The following is a 15271-nucleotide window of genomic DNA, read 5'->3' as shown; positions in this document are numbered from 1 at the left end:
TAAAAAAATTAAGAAGTGGATTGGGCTGGCCTTCGCTGAGGCTGTAGCTTTGGGTTTTTTCCCTTTACCTCTTAGTTGTGAGTAGGAAATGTCATTACAGTTCCCAGGCTAACCCAATCACACTGTGGCACCTGGCTCTTCCTTCTAGATGTGCTGTAAGCAGAGAAAATAGATAGCGGTGGCACACAGACAACCTGCCACTGACCTGCGTCTGCTAAAGGCAGTGAGACTACCCTGAGGAGAACACTTTTTAGAAGCACAGTCCTCATTCCAGATGCTGGGATCTACATGTGGTCTGAGGCGTCACAATAGGGGTCTCTACAGTGGGAAACCAGAGGGCAGGGCTGAGTGAGGGGAGCAGACTGAGTCTTCTTGCTCTGAAAGCCCTGAGGCTAAAGAGCAGGGACAGAAATGCAGATGTAAAGAAACGTGGAAGTCTCTTCTGTATCCTGATATGGATTGTGCAGCTTTACAAGGCACCCTGGGGTCAGAGATGGGTGCAGGAACTTGGGCACTCTCTGTGGTCCTCCTCCTGGGGAGGGGGAAAGCCCCTACCCTCTCTTGACCTCGGCTGCGCCCAGTCCTGCATTTTGCCATCCCATGACATCCTGGCTGGTGACAAAAATTGCAGCTCAAAAATACCATGATGAATGGAAGTCATAGCGCAGGGTTGGCCTTATATGGTCAAAGGCCACCTGCCACCATCAAGAGTCACACACTGCTGTAAGTGGTCTTATCATAAGCTTTCTATGGCCAGTGATATATGGGTTGTGTAACATGTTCTCCCACGCAGATTGACCCTTCAGACCCCATCCTAGTCCCTCCCCACATCAGGAAGCATGTAGAAAAAGACCCTTTTCCTTTTCCAACTAGAAACTCCATGGGATTAGATTTTAGTATCCTGCACTTTGGTTTTCCTTAGTACAATCGCATCAGTAATAGTTTGTTGTTCAACAGTGAATATTGGCAAAGATCAAATATTCAGTGGCACGAAGATCAGGAACTGAGCAAATTTTGCATGAAATTCTCCCTTTAGCAGTCTGTGGGGTTTTTTTGAGCAATTTGGATTCAGCCACTAGAGAGCAAACTTCTTCTTTTTATAAAATGGAAGTTTATATATTCCTTTAAGAAAGAATTGTACAGTTCTTCAGGCTAAAAAACATAAAAATTGAAAACAGCTAAGTTTACAGAAGGGAAAAGAAGCTTGCTTGCTTGCTTTTTTTGTCTGTCTTTCTCTCTCTCCCCCTCTCTTTCTCTCTCTCTCTCTTCATAAGCTGTGTTTTGAGAAGGGAGAATATATGAGTGTGTTTTGTTGTAGTGAAGGCCTCTGTTAATGATTGCTGAAGCTCTCTTCCTTCATGTCAATCACCAGAGGTAATTGTTCAGGCTGACATTTGACAAGCTCTAGGAGGAGCATCTCAAAAGGAGGCCTTGGGACAGCAATAGGCAGGAACGTGCAGAGCGTACAATTGTGTAAGAGTTAGAGGGGAGATCTGCCAACCACCATGATTATACCTATTAATACTGGAGGCTGCCTCTTTCTGGAGTAGTGCTGAGCAGCTGGACTCCCTAAACCATGTGGTTTAAGTGCCCTTGAGATTTTAATGGAAATGGGTTCAAGAAGTCAAATCTTTTCAGAGCGAAGTCTTGAGCCATAGGCTTTGATTTGCCCCTTGGTCTTTCACAGCTCAGATGCACCCTGCTCTGATGTTGGGACAGGTATGGAGATAAGTGGTTCTCAGGAGACAAGTCCCAGGTGTGGACTGGGACGGTGCTTCATGTCCTGGGCTTGCCAGCCCAGGTAGCAGCAACATGAGGGAACTGACCTTCCTGGAAACCACCTCCAAATGGCCCAGAGCACAAGTGAAGCAAATTCTGGTTAAGACAAGATCTGGCAACCCCATCAGCACCTGATCAAAAGCAGCTCTTCCCAGGAAAAGGAAAGGGGATTTTGTGAAATACTTAGTGTTATCATCAGCGTGTACATAGTGGGTTATCTCCCTGCTGTTCTTTGTGAGCTGACCAGCTGTAGATACATGTGTGTTGCCTAATGTTCGGTGAGGTGGGCCCTTATGCTGAGTCACAGGAATGATATTAGGGCCCATGAACTGACACGGACCTTTACAAAAGGGCCTTCCAATGGACTGTGGGTGGTATGTGATTTGACTGCTAAGAAGACAAGTCCTACTATTTCATGTCCTATTGACATTATGAATTGCCCCTTGGGGTGATGTGGCCCAGATTTAATCAGTTTCGTCCATTGTACCAACCTGGGAGCTAGTGTTTTAGAGTGAAAATGCTTTATTATCTTTGTGCTGCATTAGGCATGATGAAGTGGCTGTGAAATGAATTAGCTGTAGCCCTGCAGCATGCCGTGAAAGACTCTACAAGCCAGATGTTTTGTCAGCAAAGAGGGATCTTAGGATTTTGGACTCAGTCAGAGCAGCTACAAGAGTCACAGTTGGAAAATCTCACCAAGTCAGTCTATTGCAATGTAAGTTTTTATATATTGCTGTGAAGCCACTGGTCTTGAGACCAAATACATCTTGGGCAAGCACTATACAAAAGCAGGCAACAGGTAATAAAATCCTTTCACTTCTGTCTTGGAAACATTGAGGTGTTGAGGAGCTGATGTGTCAGTTTAGAGAACGGAGTGCCTCCATCCTCTGTGCCTTCAAGTGCTTGGATATGAACGACTTCACTGTAAGGTCACAGAGATCACAGAAGTACAAACTCTGAGAAGTGAGGATATATGCAGGATGGGAGTGTCCCGCGTCACCAGACATCCAGACCACCACAAAGGGTTGAGTACTGACCTGGCTGAACAGTGGTCAGAGCAGGTGTGCCATCTCCTCTGACCCTCTACTAATACCTGCTTTTGTCTCCTCTGTAAATAACTAATTTATTAGTTATTTACACTGTGTGAAGTGTAGCTTTGGGCAAGCTCAATTCACCAGAGAAGCTGCTAGCTGGTGCATGCTCAGATTAAAAACAGCCACTGGACAAAGTAAACAGCTCCCAGGAATCACTGGCGGCAGCTGCACAGCTCATATCTTTGCTCTGTGTTTGACCCCACAGTGTAGTGTCAGTATGAATTCAGCCCTGGGCACGTTCAACCCGTTATACACTCTTACCTGCCCAGCTAGGTTTTAAAACTGTGTCAGGCACAAAAGCTGATTATCAGCTTAAGCAGTGCTGTTTCTCCTCTTTGGCTGTAAACACTGGCCACAAGCAGGAGCAAAGCCATCACCTTGAACTTTCCCTAGAAGAGACTTCTGGATAGGAACTGTTTAGGCAATCAGCAGCTACTTCATTAATAGGTACATCAGTAGCTTCAGTGGAGTGCTCTGTGCAGCTTCCATGTAGGGCCAAGGATGTCCATGTCTTTTTAAAAAAATAAAACCATGATGATTTTTGTGTCTGAAAACCCATCTTTTGTAAATGTTCATGTGTCTGCAATTAGATCCCATGAACTCTGAATGGGACAGCTTGCCCACTTTCTCGCAACAACTTTCCTTAATGCCCCTCATAAGTGATTGTTTTCAAAAATACTCCCTACTTTTGAGTATCTGCTTGTATTTTCTGTATCCTCTTTGGACAGGCTGCCTTGCTATTGCCATGCTGCAGTTGCTGAGATCTCCATCTGCAGCTTGTGTTGGTGTTGGACCACCCTGGCACCTGCATTTTGTACCTCCAATGAGTCAGAACCTGTGTGCAGGGATGGGAAGGAAATGCTTGTCTGGCGCCATGGGGGAAGAACCATGCTGGTAAACTGTGGTTGGCAGTGCATCTTCCTGTGAACTCTCTGGGTGACCTTAAACTATGGCTTCCCTACTCTGGGCCCTGAGCTAAAACACTTGTATGTATTTATCTTCTCTTTTTTGGTTTGGAAATTCTTTGTATGGGGAAATTTTGTATGGAAAAATTAAGGAAATTTCTTTCTGAATCCTATGGAAAATATTTTGCCAAGTGCTGTGTTGTGCCCACTGACCAGAATTTCATTCTTGGTTTCTTTTTACTCCAAGGAACTCTTTTTACCTTCCTTCTTTATACCTCTCCTCTTTTCATGCAAGAAGCGTATCAATTTTCTTAACTTTTCTCTCTGTCTCTCTGCCTAAAATTAGATGACTGCTTTCCTTATCTCTAATCACCTCTATAGTGCTATTCTTTTCCATTTTTTCTTTCTTTTTGTTTGTCTCTGTGATTTCTTTCTAGAAAACATGGCTTGCAGTGAATGTTTTACTAATGGTGGAAAGGAAGATAGGACAAAATAAAAACTGGACTCTGTCTTACATTCTTTACTCTTCACATTCCAGAAATGCTCACTTATTTGTCCTTGTGAATCTCTTCCAAGGCCTTATATTTATTTCTTGCCTCCACATGAGAATTAGAATCTCTGGTTTGAGGAGACTAAAAGCAACATGCCACTGCCATCTGATGTGCTCAGGTCAGTCTGGGGTCTGCAGCAGGGTGCTCTGCATGTGGATAGTCTAATGACATTTGGTGTCCTTTGCTGCTTCAGAGGGGTAAGGCTGCTTGTACGTGACCTCGAGCCTTGCTTAGCAATTCCCTTGTGTGGTTTTAGGCTTAAACTGGCAATTAATGCTGTTCTTCTTTCAATGTGTCAGCATGATTGTCATGCAGAGAACACTGCTGTCTTGGAGTGGTCCCAGACCTAGCCTGGGGGGAGCAGAGGGGGGAGAAGGAAGAAGGAAACGTGGGGTGCTGAGGGTGGGGGAGAGAGGCCAATCACCTCTGGCATTATGAAACTTCTGCCCTATAAAATACTGCAATTATATTGTTTTCTAAATCCAGTGGGAACCGTTGTTTTTCAAGCAATAAATATCCTCCTGCAGCATTGGCAGCCGTAATATGGCAGCTCTGACAACCTGATAGCGAAATTCATTCCGGTAACATGAAATGAGACTGATGCTAGTGACTTTCCATTAGCCAAGCTGAGAGAAACAGTAAAAAAGGTAAATAAATTGAATGTTCAAATTTGTTTTCCCTTTTAATAATCTCTTTACAAGGGATTAAGCCCAAGACCTTCACTAGCAATATCTTTTTGATAGCATTGTGATAATGCAGCTTGAAAGATGCAGAAGGAACCACTAATGACTGATAGACCCAATCCAATAATTTTTGTTAAGATTGATGCTCATTTTTTTTGTAGTTCAAATATTTCAAGACAAGATGATGTAGACAATCATTCATCCTTTGAACACTGACAATATTTCCTTTTCCCATCTCTCAGCTGTTTTGGTCTGGGTTATGCAGCATATTCTATTGATATTCCTCTAGCAGAAATTCAAATGAATAGCAAATACATAATAATGAAATATAACAGAATGACATGATTAAACTGAGGTTCTATCGAAGCAAAGCCTTACTCAGCTCTCAGCAGCACTACAGTTAAATGCTTCTAGGAACAAATAGGAATGAATGCCCAGAGCATTTGACTGTAAAATGCTGTGCCTAAGCCACATGCACTACTGTGCTGTTATTATTAAACTGCTTTGTTATGGAAACATATTTAAAGATTGATCTGTCATTGGTTGAATGACAAGATCAATAAGCTAGGTTTTCATATTTATGGAGAATTTTCCTTGTGCAAGATATCCCTAGTTTGCTGCAACCCTGGACCTTCAGGTAAATCAGTCAGGTCTGGGAGTACAAACAAGCCAATTAACATATGTTAGACCAGATAATAAAATTGCAATACAAATGTACCTGACTCCCTAAGGTGATGGTGTTGATATCTAGCATTCCTTGGGAAAACCCTTACCATGGTGCAGATGTTGCAAACCCAGGTGGATCTCACATGTCTTGTTTTTCTTATGGGCTGTACACGCTCTTGACCGTCATCATTGCAGATCCCAACCTGGGCTCTGACGCCAGAAACAAGGGTGAACCTAGAGGCATATAATCTCATATTATCTAGTTAAAAGGGATGTATTTTGCTTTCCAAACCATTTTTCTCTAGGCTTGAACTCCAGCTGAGTTCTATTGTTCCAGGGACGTCTGTGAAATATATCTGTAGTTCTCGCACTAAATCTTAGTTGACAGGCTATGTGGTGAAGTAGTTGATCCCAAATTAAACCTTTGAGGTTTGTTCCTTTGTGTCCTACAATTTAGAGGCCACAATTGAATTCAAGATGTGCTTAAATGAGAATAAAGTTTGCAGTAAAACCTACCCTACTGCAAGAACCTTGCATATACATATGTAGTTATTAGCCTGCCAGCTCATGTGTGTGTCTTAACTGTGTATTGAAGATACTCTTAGAATCCTCTCTTTCACGTAAATATACTCATTGACTAGTAAATATTAACGCTGCACCCTGACTCCAGCTGTGAGAAGATTTTATTGTTGTGTTACAGCTTTTGATTAGCCTCCAAAAGGTTTTGCAGCATCTACTCTATTTATCTGAAACATACAGAACTGCTGCAAGCAAAGCTTGCTACAAAGAATATCATGCACTTTCTTTCATTGTTTTTAATTTAGTCTGTGCAAGTGGAATTATTTCTGCCTGTTAAATGCTTTGGAGTCACCCTCTATGAAATTCCAGAGACAGAGAAGGAGCTGCCTTGTACTTTTTAGTTCTAGTTTTCAGCAGACAGTGCTGAAGTAAAAGAAACATATGTTACGTCTTCCCGTTATTCTCCCTAATTGTCACGGCAATTTACCCACAAGCTGACATGATAGCCATGGAGGGAAATGGAGCAAAACCTTTTGCATAACTCTGGGCTCCGGGAAATTGTGGAGGCAGATGGAAGGGGGAGTTCAGTGTCTGCTGGGCTGCACTGCGGGGGCTCTCCCCCATGAGATCAGCTGATGAGCTTTGTGGCCTATCTTGACCTCCCTTCATCCAGCTGAAGGAACAAAATCCTCCTCAGCTGTCCCTGCCATATCCCTTACAGCAGGGTACCTCGCTGCTGCAGAGTTACCCGAGCCGCTGCTGCTGAATGTCTCCCCAACTGCCGAACTGGTGACTGTGGGACCAGTGTCCATGCTGTTCAGAGACCCTGGTGCCCGTGCCAATGTGGCTTTTGATGGTGAGAGGCATGTTCTGTGGCTCTCAATTTTTACAAGAAGAAGGTTGTTCTGAGTTCCCACATCATAAAAAGCGGGGAAACTGTGCTTTATCTCTCCTGGCTCTGAAGGGGCTTTCTGGAGAAATGAGCAGCAATGATGTGCTAATCATCTCCACTCCCTCACCCAGGTCACTGCAGTCAAAATACTGTGCTAGTGTGAGCTCCGGTCTGTGCTTCTTCACAGACAACCTCAGAAGAAAGGGTTTTGCAAGGAGGCATGTCTTTGAGCTGGGGCAATCACTTGTTGGGACAAACCCAGTTAATCTTGTAGAAATGATATGCCTTTTACCCTGTGATTTGATTTTAAAACCTGAATTAAATGTGCCCAGCAGGCATCAATTTCTGGGCTGGGAAGCTGGATGCTCTCCTCTGTCAGTGGAACATCCAGGACCATTAGGAGTGTCTGCTCCACAGTGAACTCAAACCAAGCCAGATGATGTACACACTTAGCCTCCAGCTTCTCCTGAGACTGATGGTGAGGGCTTGTGTCTGTGAAAAACCCAAACCATCACACCCTAGCAGAAAGGAGCTAACTGCTTTTATTTACTGGTGACTAGGTTTGAATTTGAGCCAGTTGCTGGACCTGAATTGCTATTCCCCAATGTCTGGTAGTCCTCTCTAACCTGCTGGATGCTAATTTTCAACGTACAGGCTTTTTGGGGGCAGTACTTTTCAAAACTTGATGCATTGGTGGGGCTGAGTTCTGATAGTAAGTCAGTTCTCACGTGGAGGTCACCAGAATCTCTAGCCTTCTTTACATAAACTTTAAATATAAAACCACAGTAACTTTTCATGCTGAAGAATAAGTCTTTCATGCCGAAGAATAAGTCTTGCTTCTATTATGCAGAAATTGCCACATTTTCAGCTGATCTTTTAAGTGGTTCCTAATAAAATTATTAGGACTGTAAAATCTTCAATAATATTTTTAAATACAGCCCAACTTCACAGTAATAAACTCAGCTTTTAACAGTCCTCATTTATAACAACTCCAACAGCAAGAACTAATTTTTGCTTTCATAATGAGGCCTATTAGCAGGACTGTTGACACAGAGCTGACCTGGATTCAACAGTCATATGACTTTTTTGTTATTTTGAAGGCACGTTGTGTTTAGCAAGTAAACATACAGCTTTCCCTCTTGTCCTTGCCTCTACTTGTCTCTTTAAAGGTTGTTTGAAGGTTGTTAAATGGAAAGCACAGAAGTAAAATGCAGTGATATTCTATGCAAATAGCAGGTTTCTTCGTTATTCTGATGCAGCTAATTGCTGAACCCCGGCTACAATGTGTACTTTCACAACGGGAACATTTATCCTGTTCCCACTGGGATTTGTTATGGTGAGAATACACCATTTCAGCTTTTAATATGGACAAAGGACACGATTATTTGAATATGTTGACATCATTTATCATTACACATGCCTTCTGGCTGTAGGTTGCAGAGCTGGAAGATGATGTCTCCTGAAAGCAGCGGTGAAACTCTGATTACTTCCCACAGAACAAGGTGGGTGAACAGTTCCCACGAAGCTTCCTGCACCAGAACTGGTGGTGTCCCCTCCTTGCTGGGCCCCATACAGGACCATGGGAGCAGATCAGCATGGTGTCTCTGCTTGTGACCTGCTCTTGGCTCCTGGCTCCTGACTTGGCTGGGGGCTGCAGGACCAAATTGATGCTCCTAGCCCAGGCATCTCCCTGACACCAGGCAGTTCTGCCTACACAGGTATCCTTCACTGAGCACCCAGCATCTTGCAGAGATGAGCTTTGCACGTACCTCCTTTCTGCTGAAAGGGACATCTCATCCAGGAGAAGTTAGGTTTAGTCCTATTGCCCTCTTGTGGCTGCCCAGAAGAGGCTACAACACTGCAGCTCGATAAAGGCTACAACTGTCACTGTCTCGCATTTGCAGAAGTGGTACCTGCCCATTCAAGCTGACATAACTTTCCTATAACTTAAAAACACAGTATTGGTTCCCTAGGAACCGCTGCATAAGGTAAGGTGGAGCACCAGTCAGGAAATCGTGACGTTTCTGAAAGGGATTTAGGGGTACCATTGCTGTGATAGCAGAAGACCAGGCCCAAGGATGTCTTGGGCCAAACCTTCCTTCCCTTGTCCTCCCTCATGGTCACAATTGCCTTGTGGCTATTTTTCAACCACATGAGAATGGGAAAAATGGTTACGTTAAGAGTTCTCCAGGGTTCTTATATCCAAATACGACTATGAAAAATGTCCTGATAGCACTGGCAAGACACTTTTCCTTGCAGTCTGCCCTGAAATGACCTAATGCATTAAAAATAAGACATATAGTGGTGGTGCTTCTGTTGTTGTAGGACATGATGTGCACAAGGTGAGGGGATCATCATTGAAGGGTTTCACCAAAAAACAGGGGTTAGACTTAAAAAAAAAAAAAAGAAAGAAAAAACTAGGAGGAAAGATCACACACACACACACACACACAAAAACAACCCCAGAAAAAAAAAAAAAAGACCACTGTAACTGTCCCAAAGTCTTAATACCTTTCCATCTGTGCATGTGAATGTCCTGGGTTCAATCACATCTGAGCTGCTTTGTCTTTCTCCTTCCATGAGGCTGGCAGCATGCGAGCAGCCTCCACACCTTGCTAGTCCTGCTGCTGGTGTTTATGCCTACAAATAGCTGGAAAATTTACTGAGATTCCTAAAAGGACCAACAATAAAAATCAAAGCCTGCTTGCATACAAGTTAAATCTTCTGATAAAAAGCGGTAATGCTATTTGGTTTTGGGCAAACAGGGCAATAAAAGCCAAGATGTTAAATGAAAATCTACCTGCTGTATATTGGCCTTGACATGGTGTTTTTACTCAACATACCCTGCACTTAGTGGAAAATCTTGGCAAACAGTTTGAGTCAGGACTATAATATCCATAAAACAGCTGTTGCTTTCAGTGTGATTTTCCCCAGTGAAAGTCATGCAAGAATGAAAAAAGGAAGATTCAGTAACAGTGTAACAGCATCACATAAAGACCACCCCCGGGAAGCCATCTGAAGTTTTAATGTTTTAAAATGAGTACTGAATTCACTTATCTTTGATAAAGCATGGAGTTCCTTTTTCTGCTCCCAGGTGCCGATGTGCTCGTGCACAGAAGGGCCAGAACAGACACCATTTGCAATTCAAGTACCTTTTGACCCCAGATGAGACTGTTTCATAACCACTTCCCTGCTATTATTTAGCCTTGATTAACAATGAGAATTGTCCCTCCAGTCCTGACATTTGCTAGTGGCTACCAAAGACCTGACTCTAAGATCTCGCTAATGCAAACATCAGCTCTCCTCAAGGCAGCAGAAGCACAGATTGACATCAAAACACTGAAATGACACCAAATCAGACTGGACTGCAAAAGGGACTGATGTAGTTGGCCATCACATAGTTCTGGTCTCATTTGCTGAAGTAGGGCATTAAAATCTTTGGGTTTTGCTTATAAAATCATCACCACGGGGGGACAAGAAAACTGCTTCCCTCAAGGACTTGCCACAGTTATGTTTGTATGCAAAACATGGGCTGCTAGCAGGGACAGACATGATGTATGGGAGCTGTTAGGTTGTTCTTTGCATGCAGCAGACTTTCAAGTGGGTTTGTTTCTTTTTCAGGACAGAGCTCCCAAGCTTGTCCCTGGGCTAGGCTTCCCCCCTAGGCCCTGACAGTCAGCAGCATCCCAGACCCACCTCATGGTTTCTGGGCTCTTATTCTTCTTTTCAACTTGACATTTGACTGTTAACAGCAGCAGGTAGTACAGGACATGCCATATATTTAGTTTCTGGAGAAATTAACTATTTTACATCGATAGCCCCACCATCTTCTTGCTCTGTTGCCTGCCACTGATGTTCCCTCGGATCTCCAGACACTGACCCAACCTTTGCTTCGCTCTGGTGTCCATCTGTACCCAATCCCATACAGCATATAAATTTGTAACTCTTTTGACGCCAGCACCCCTTTTCTGAAGGCACAGGACCAGTTAAGCTCTCTGAATCACACTTCACAACATTTATTTCCATTCATTATCAGGAACAGGAAAAAGGCAGTTATAAAAAAGAGTTGCATTGCATTGTCTACCCCCAGCTGAGGATGCTCAATATTTCTCTACTGTTGCATCTCAGACATAACCAGTATTGTCAAAGGATTGCCAGGATCAGATGAGACAAGTTGCCATATCCTGAGGAATCTTTTGTCACAAGATGAGTTTTTCTTTCTTCACCCAGAAGTTTCAAATGCAACAGGAAAAGTTTGAACTTGTTGTCTTTCTCAAAGACAGACATTTTCTACTTGCCATTCAAAGCAAAAATTGCAAAGGTTTTAACATGAATTTGAGAAAAACACAGAGCTGAAGTTAAAAATGACCAAAAATAGCTGGACATTTATTTTCAAGGAAAAGTCATATAATATTGAAATTATAAAAGGATAATGTCAAACTTAAAAAAGGGAGTCCAGGACTTCTCCAAGCACACCTGCAGCATCAGATGATGTGGAAAGGAAACAACTGCTGTTTTTTGCAGCAGTGGCTTGTATCTGTGTATGAATTAGTAGCATAGTTTTCAATATGAGATCTACATGACACAAAGAGTATTTAGTGAGGATTCAGAGGCCACCATGGATGAAAAGATCACTGACAAAGAATCCAAAGTTTCCATTAATATTTTATAATCCCTGCTTTTAGCATAGTGGCTGTGTCTTCTTTGGATTCGTGCAGTCCCTAACACAATGGGATCTTGTTCCTCCTTGTCACACTTTTTCTTGTTCATGACTGGTATTTTTTTCAATAAAAATTAACCGCAGAAAATGGAAACATCTAATAAAAAAGTGACATTTCTAGTGATTTCCACCTGTGCATGGAGACTTTCAGCAGTGCCTAGCGTCCTCAGTCGGTGGAGTCTGATGGATGTTCTCCCACTGGCTTCACAAGAGGTAAAGGGAGGCTATTCACTTAGCCCCAAAGTCTCTCCTTTCCACAGGGACTGCGGGGACCTCAGAAGGATATGTACTCCCCAGAAGACTCCACCAGGCCCTAGCTTTCACTGACCTTGTATGTACACAGAGAGGGGAGAGGGTGCTGGGTCAACTCTGGCTCTCAATTCTTTCTTCATGCCCATGACATGCTGAAAAGAACAAAGGCATCTCCCTCTCTCTCCAGATGTGTTTTTCTGCTTCAACATCCAAGAAATAGACTTGCAAGGTGTACAGGAAAGTGACCCCAGCCTCGTGCTTGGATGAATCTGATGTCAGAGATAGATTTTGCAACCTCAGTGACCCTGGTAGCCCAAGCTGGTACTAATTCACACCAAACACTGTGTGTGAGGCACAGATGCATTTCAGGATACACTTGGAGCTCTGAGCCAGCAAACCTTTCCATGTTGCACATGTTGCATGCTCATGCTTCTCCTGGTCCTGCTGCAGAGCCAGGCTGTGACTCTGTGGCCCCATCCCAAAGAAAGCAAGAGGTGTGCTTTCCTTCATTCACTCTGCCTGATTATTGCTGGGGGATCCCTGCCTTGGTCTGTGCTGGCAGCCTTCTGATTTTTGTGTTGTAAGAGGGCTGGGAGCTTGATAGGGGAGGTTAACCCAAGCTATAAACTCATTTTGGCTGAGTTGCTCTAGAATATTAATGTGTTAAGGTCAGAATATTATTATTGTCAGCTGTGCAACTGTGCTGCTTGTAATTCATGATGAATACACTGAAGAACAGCACCATTTCAGTGCCATGGCAGAGCCGTTTTCTACTGGAAATATTTCATTTTCTGGTTGTACTACTTCTACATGGAGTGTGAAGCATTTCCTGGCTGAGAATGTGCATTGTCCTTCCATTCTCATGAAGGGCACATGAGCATTGAAAATCTCTGAATTGTTTGCATTTCATACATTTCATAGCCCCAATAACATCTCCTTTTCTTCTTTTTTTTTTTTTTTTGAGAAGAAAAAGTGTGTTTTGGTTAATGTGGGCATGAATAATACCTTTTTCACAGTTATATTTGCTGCTTCTGTTTCATTTCTCTGAGATGACTAATTGTTTTAGGAGCTGCATTCCCAGAGCAAAACAAACAAATATACAAACAAACAGCCCCCCTCTGTTTTACTCCCCAAAGCTTAAACCAGCCCAAATGAGGACAAAATAGATTTTGCCCTCTATAACTGAGAGTTTTCTCTTCCATCAGACTTTATGCTTGAAACAGATAAGGTTTTCTTTGCATTACCAATTATGGAATTATCTCTTTTTGGACAGATCTGAATCAACCATCACCCTAAGCCAAGATTATAGACATAGGTAGAAAGACTGGATATAAGTTCAGCAAAGTACAAATTCTAGTTCATGGAGCTGTTTATGAATTCAGACCTTATAAATTAGAAACAAAATCTCTCCCAGGATCCAGCAGTCTCCAGTGAAAATAGAAAATGAAAATTTTGTCTGTCTACAAGTTCTCTTTCCCTTTGGCATTACTATAAGGCAAAGCAGACTAACAAAAATATTTTGTTTTGTAAGGCTGTGTAAGCTATTACATAGGTATCTGTTTTGGTAGCAGGACGCATATTCATTATGATGCAGAGGGCTGTCTCCCTAAAGGATTTCTCTTTAGTCCATAGAGCCTAGCATTTCCTTCGCTGTGGTGTTGGCCCAGCTTCCTAAATTTATTTTCTGTTCTCTGCTGTGTTTTACAGACACTGTGGCTCAGAGAGATGCTATTGCAACATGATCACTCTGCAGTAGGTAGTGGAGTTCCAGGGGGATAGCAGATGATGGAGCAGGGCATTGTCCCAGAGCGGGCAGAGGAGCTACCTGCCTGCCTGGCATAACCCTCATATGGCAATAAGCCACAAGTGGTGTGGTGGGAGTGTCAACACATGGACAAAAGAAGGGCCCACTCAAAGATTTTTGGCTCTGTCGTGTTCCTGCCTGAGAACTGATGCCAGGGCAACATGGAGAACCAGTGGCAGTGCAGTGAAGCTGGGATTTACCTGACAGAACTCACTTTCGCCACCTAAAAATGGGCTATCCTGTTGTCACTAGAGGGAGGCAGGTAACCTACAGAGGAGGGTCCAAAACACCAGGCTCAAGCCCCTCACCTGTGTCACAACTCTATTGGAGTACCTAGCTCTCTACTGTTCACAGAGGGGCCAGTGACAGTGAGGCACCCCAATTTTAGACAGACAGACTTAGAAGAAATTAATTCTGACATGGTGATGAAACTGCTTTAATGTTAACCATGCTGCTATTTTGGAATAAAACCTTCAGATTTCTGGGACTTTATGTGCTAGGAAGCGACAGGATTAGAGTGTTTGTGGCCCAGTTAAATAATCTGCATAATTCTCTTTGTTTTATTCCATTTCCCTCTGAGTTTTTGTTGCAAGTCAGTGACAACCATTTCCCAAATGCTTTCAATAAGGAAGTAACTGATGCTGAACCTCATCAGCCTGCTGCAAATACATTGATATTCATGCAGTGACTTCAGAGCCACAGCCACATTCCTGAGGAGGAAGCAGACACTTCTCCAAGGGTTGTTTCTGCAGCAGCCCATCTAGGGACCTATCCTGGGAGCCGGGACAAGCTAAAAAGAAATGTGAAGGCAGTGTTGCGAAAAGCTTTGTTTTATGCAGTTGAGTTGTGCTCTCTTACTTGTGTGCCCCTTCTTTTTGTACCCTGGAAGGATTTGGACTTTCTCAAAAGAAGTGTTTCACAGTGGTGCTGAAAGGGGATTGTTGGGGTGAATTAACTAATGTGAATATTACTGGCAGTGAAAAATCACTGGCAGTGAAAAACCACTGGCAGTAGGGTATCAGCTACTTTCTGAAATGGGCAATGCAACTTCTGTATTCATGGACTTCAGTACTTTTCCATTGCTCTGTTAATTTTGAGGAGCCCATTTACTCTTCCAGAGAATTAAATTGAGAGGCAATATGGGTTTCTTTCACCTGAGGTATGTGTTTCACCTTTCAGGGTATGGGTTTCATACCCTGAGCAGCTGAATGACCAGAAGAAAGAAAGGTGTATGGAGGCTGATGAGGGTTGTCAGCCTAACGCAGCAGCTTCCTGCACGTTTTGCTATCTAAAAGCAAGGAGTGAGGGTCCTTTACCAAAGGACGGAGAAGGCATATGGAGAAAAAGATGTATCTAGGATATGTATGTATGTATGGCCAGTCTTTGTGAACGAAGATTTGGGAAAG

At 43.1% G+C, this 15271-nt stretch overlaps 1 long non-coding RNA gene across 1 annotated transcript; it reads left to right on the top strand.

Moving 5' to 3' along the window:
• Positions 1–331: 331 nt before the first annotated feature.
• On the top strand, positions 332–2488 carry LOC116784924. Its single transcript, XR_004356298.1, has 3 exons — positions 332–444; positions 1373–1473; positions 2325–2488. It is a non-coding gene; the product is annotated as an uncharacterized LOC116784924 (long non-coding RNA).
• The last annotated feature ends 12783 nt before the right edge of the window (positions 2489–15271 follow it).

Source organism: Chiroxiphia lanceolata, chromosome 3 (genome assembly GCF_009829145.1).
Source record: "Chiroxiphia lanceolata isolate bChiLan1 chromosome 3, bChiLan1.pri, whole genome shotgun sequence".
NCBI classification, from domain to species: Eukaryota; Metazoa; Chordata; class Aves; order Passeriformes; family Pipridae; genus Chiroxiphia; species Chiroxiphia lanceolata.
This window is presented reverse-complemented; position numbering and strand designations above follow the sequence as displayed.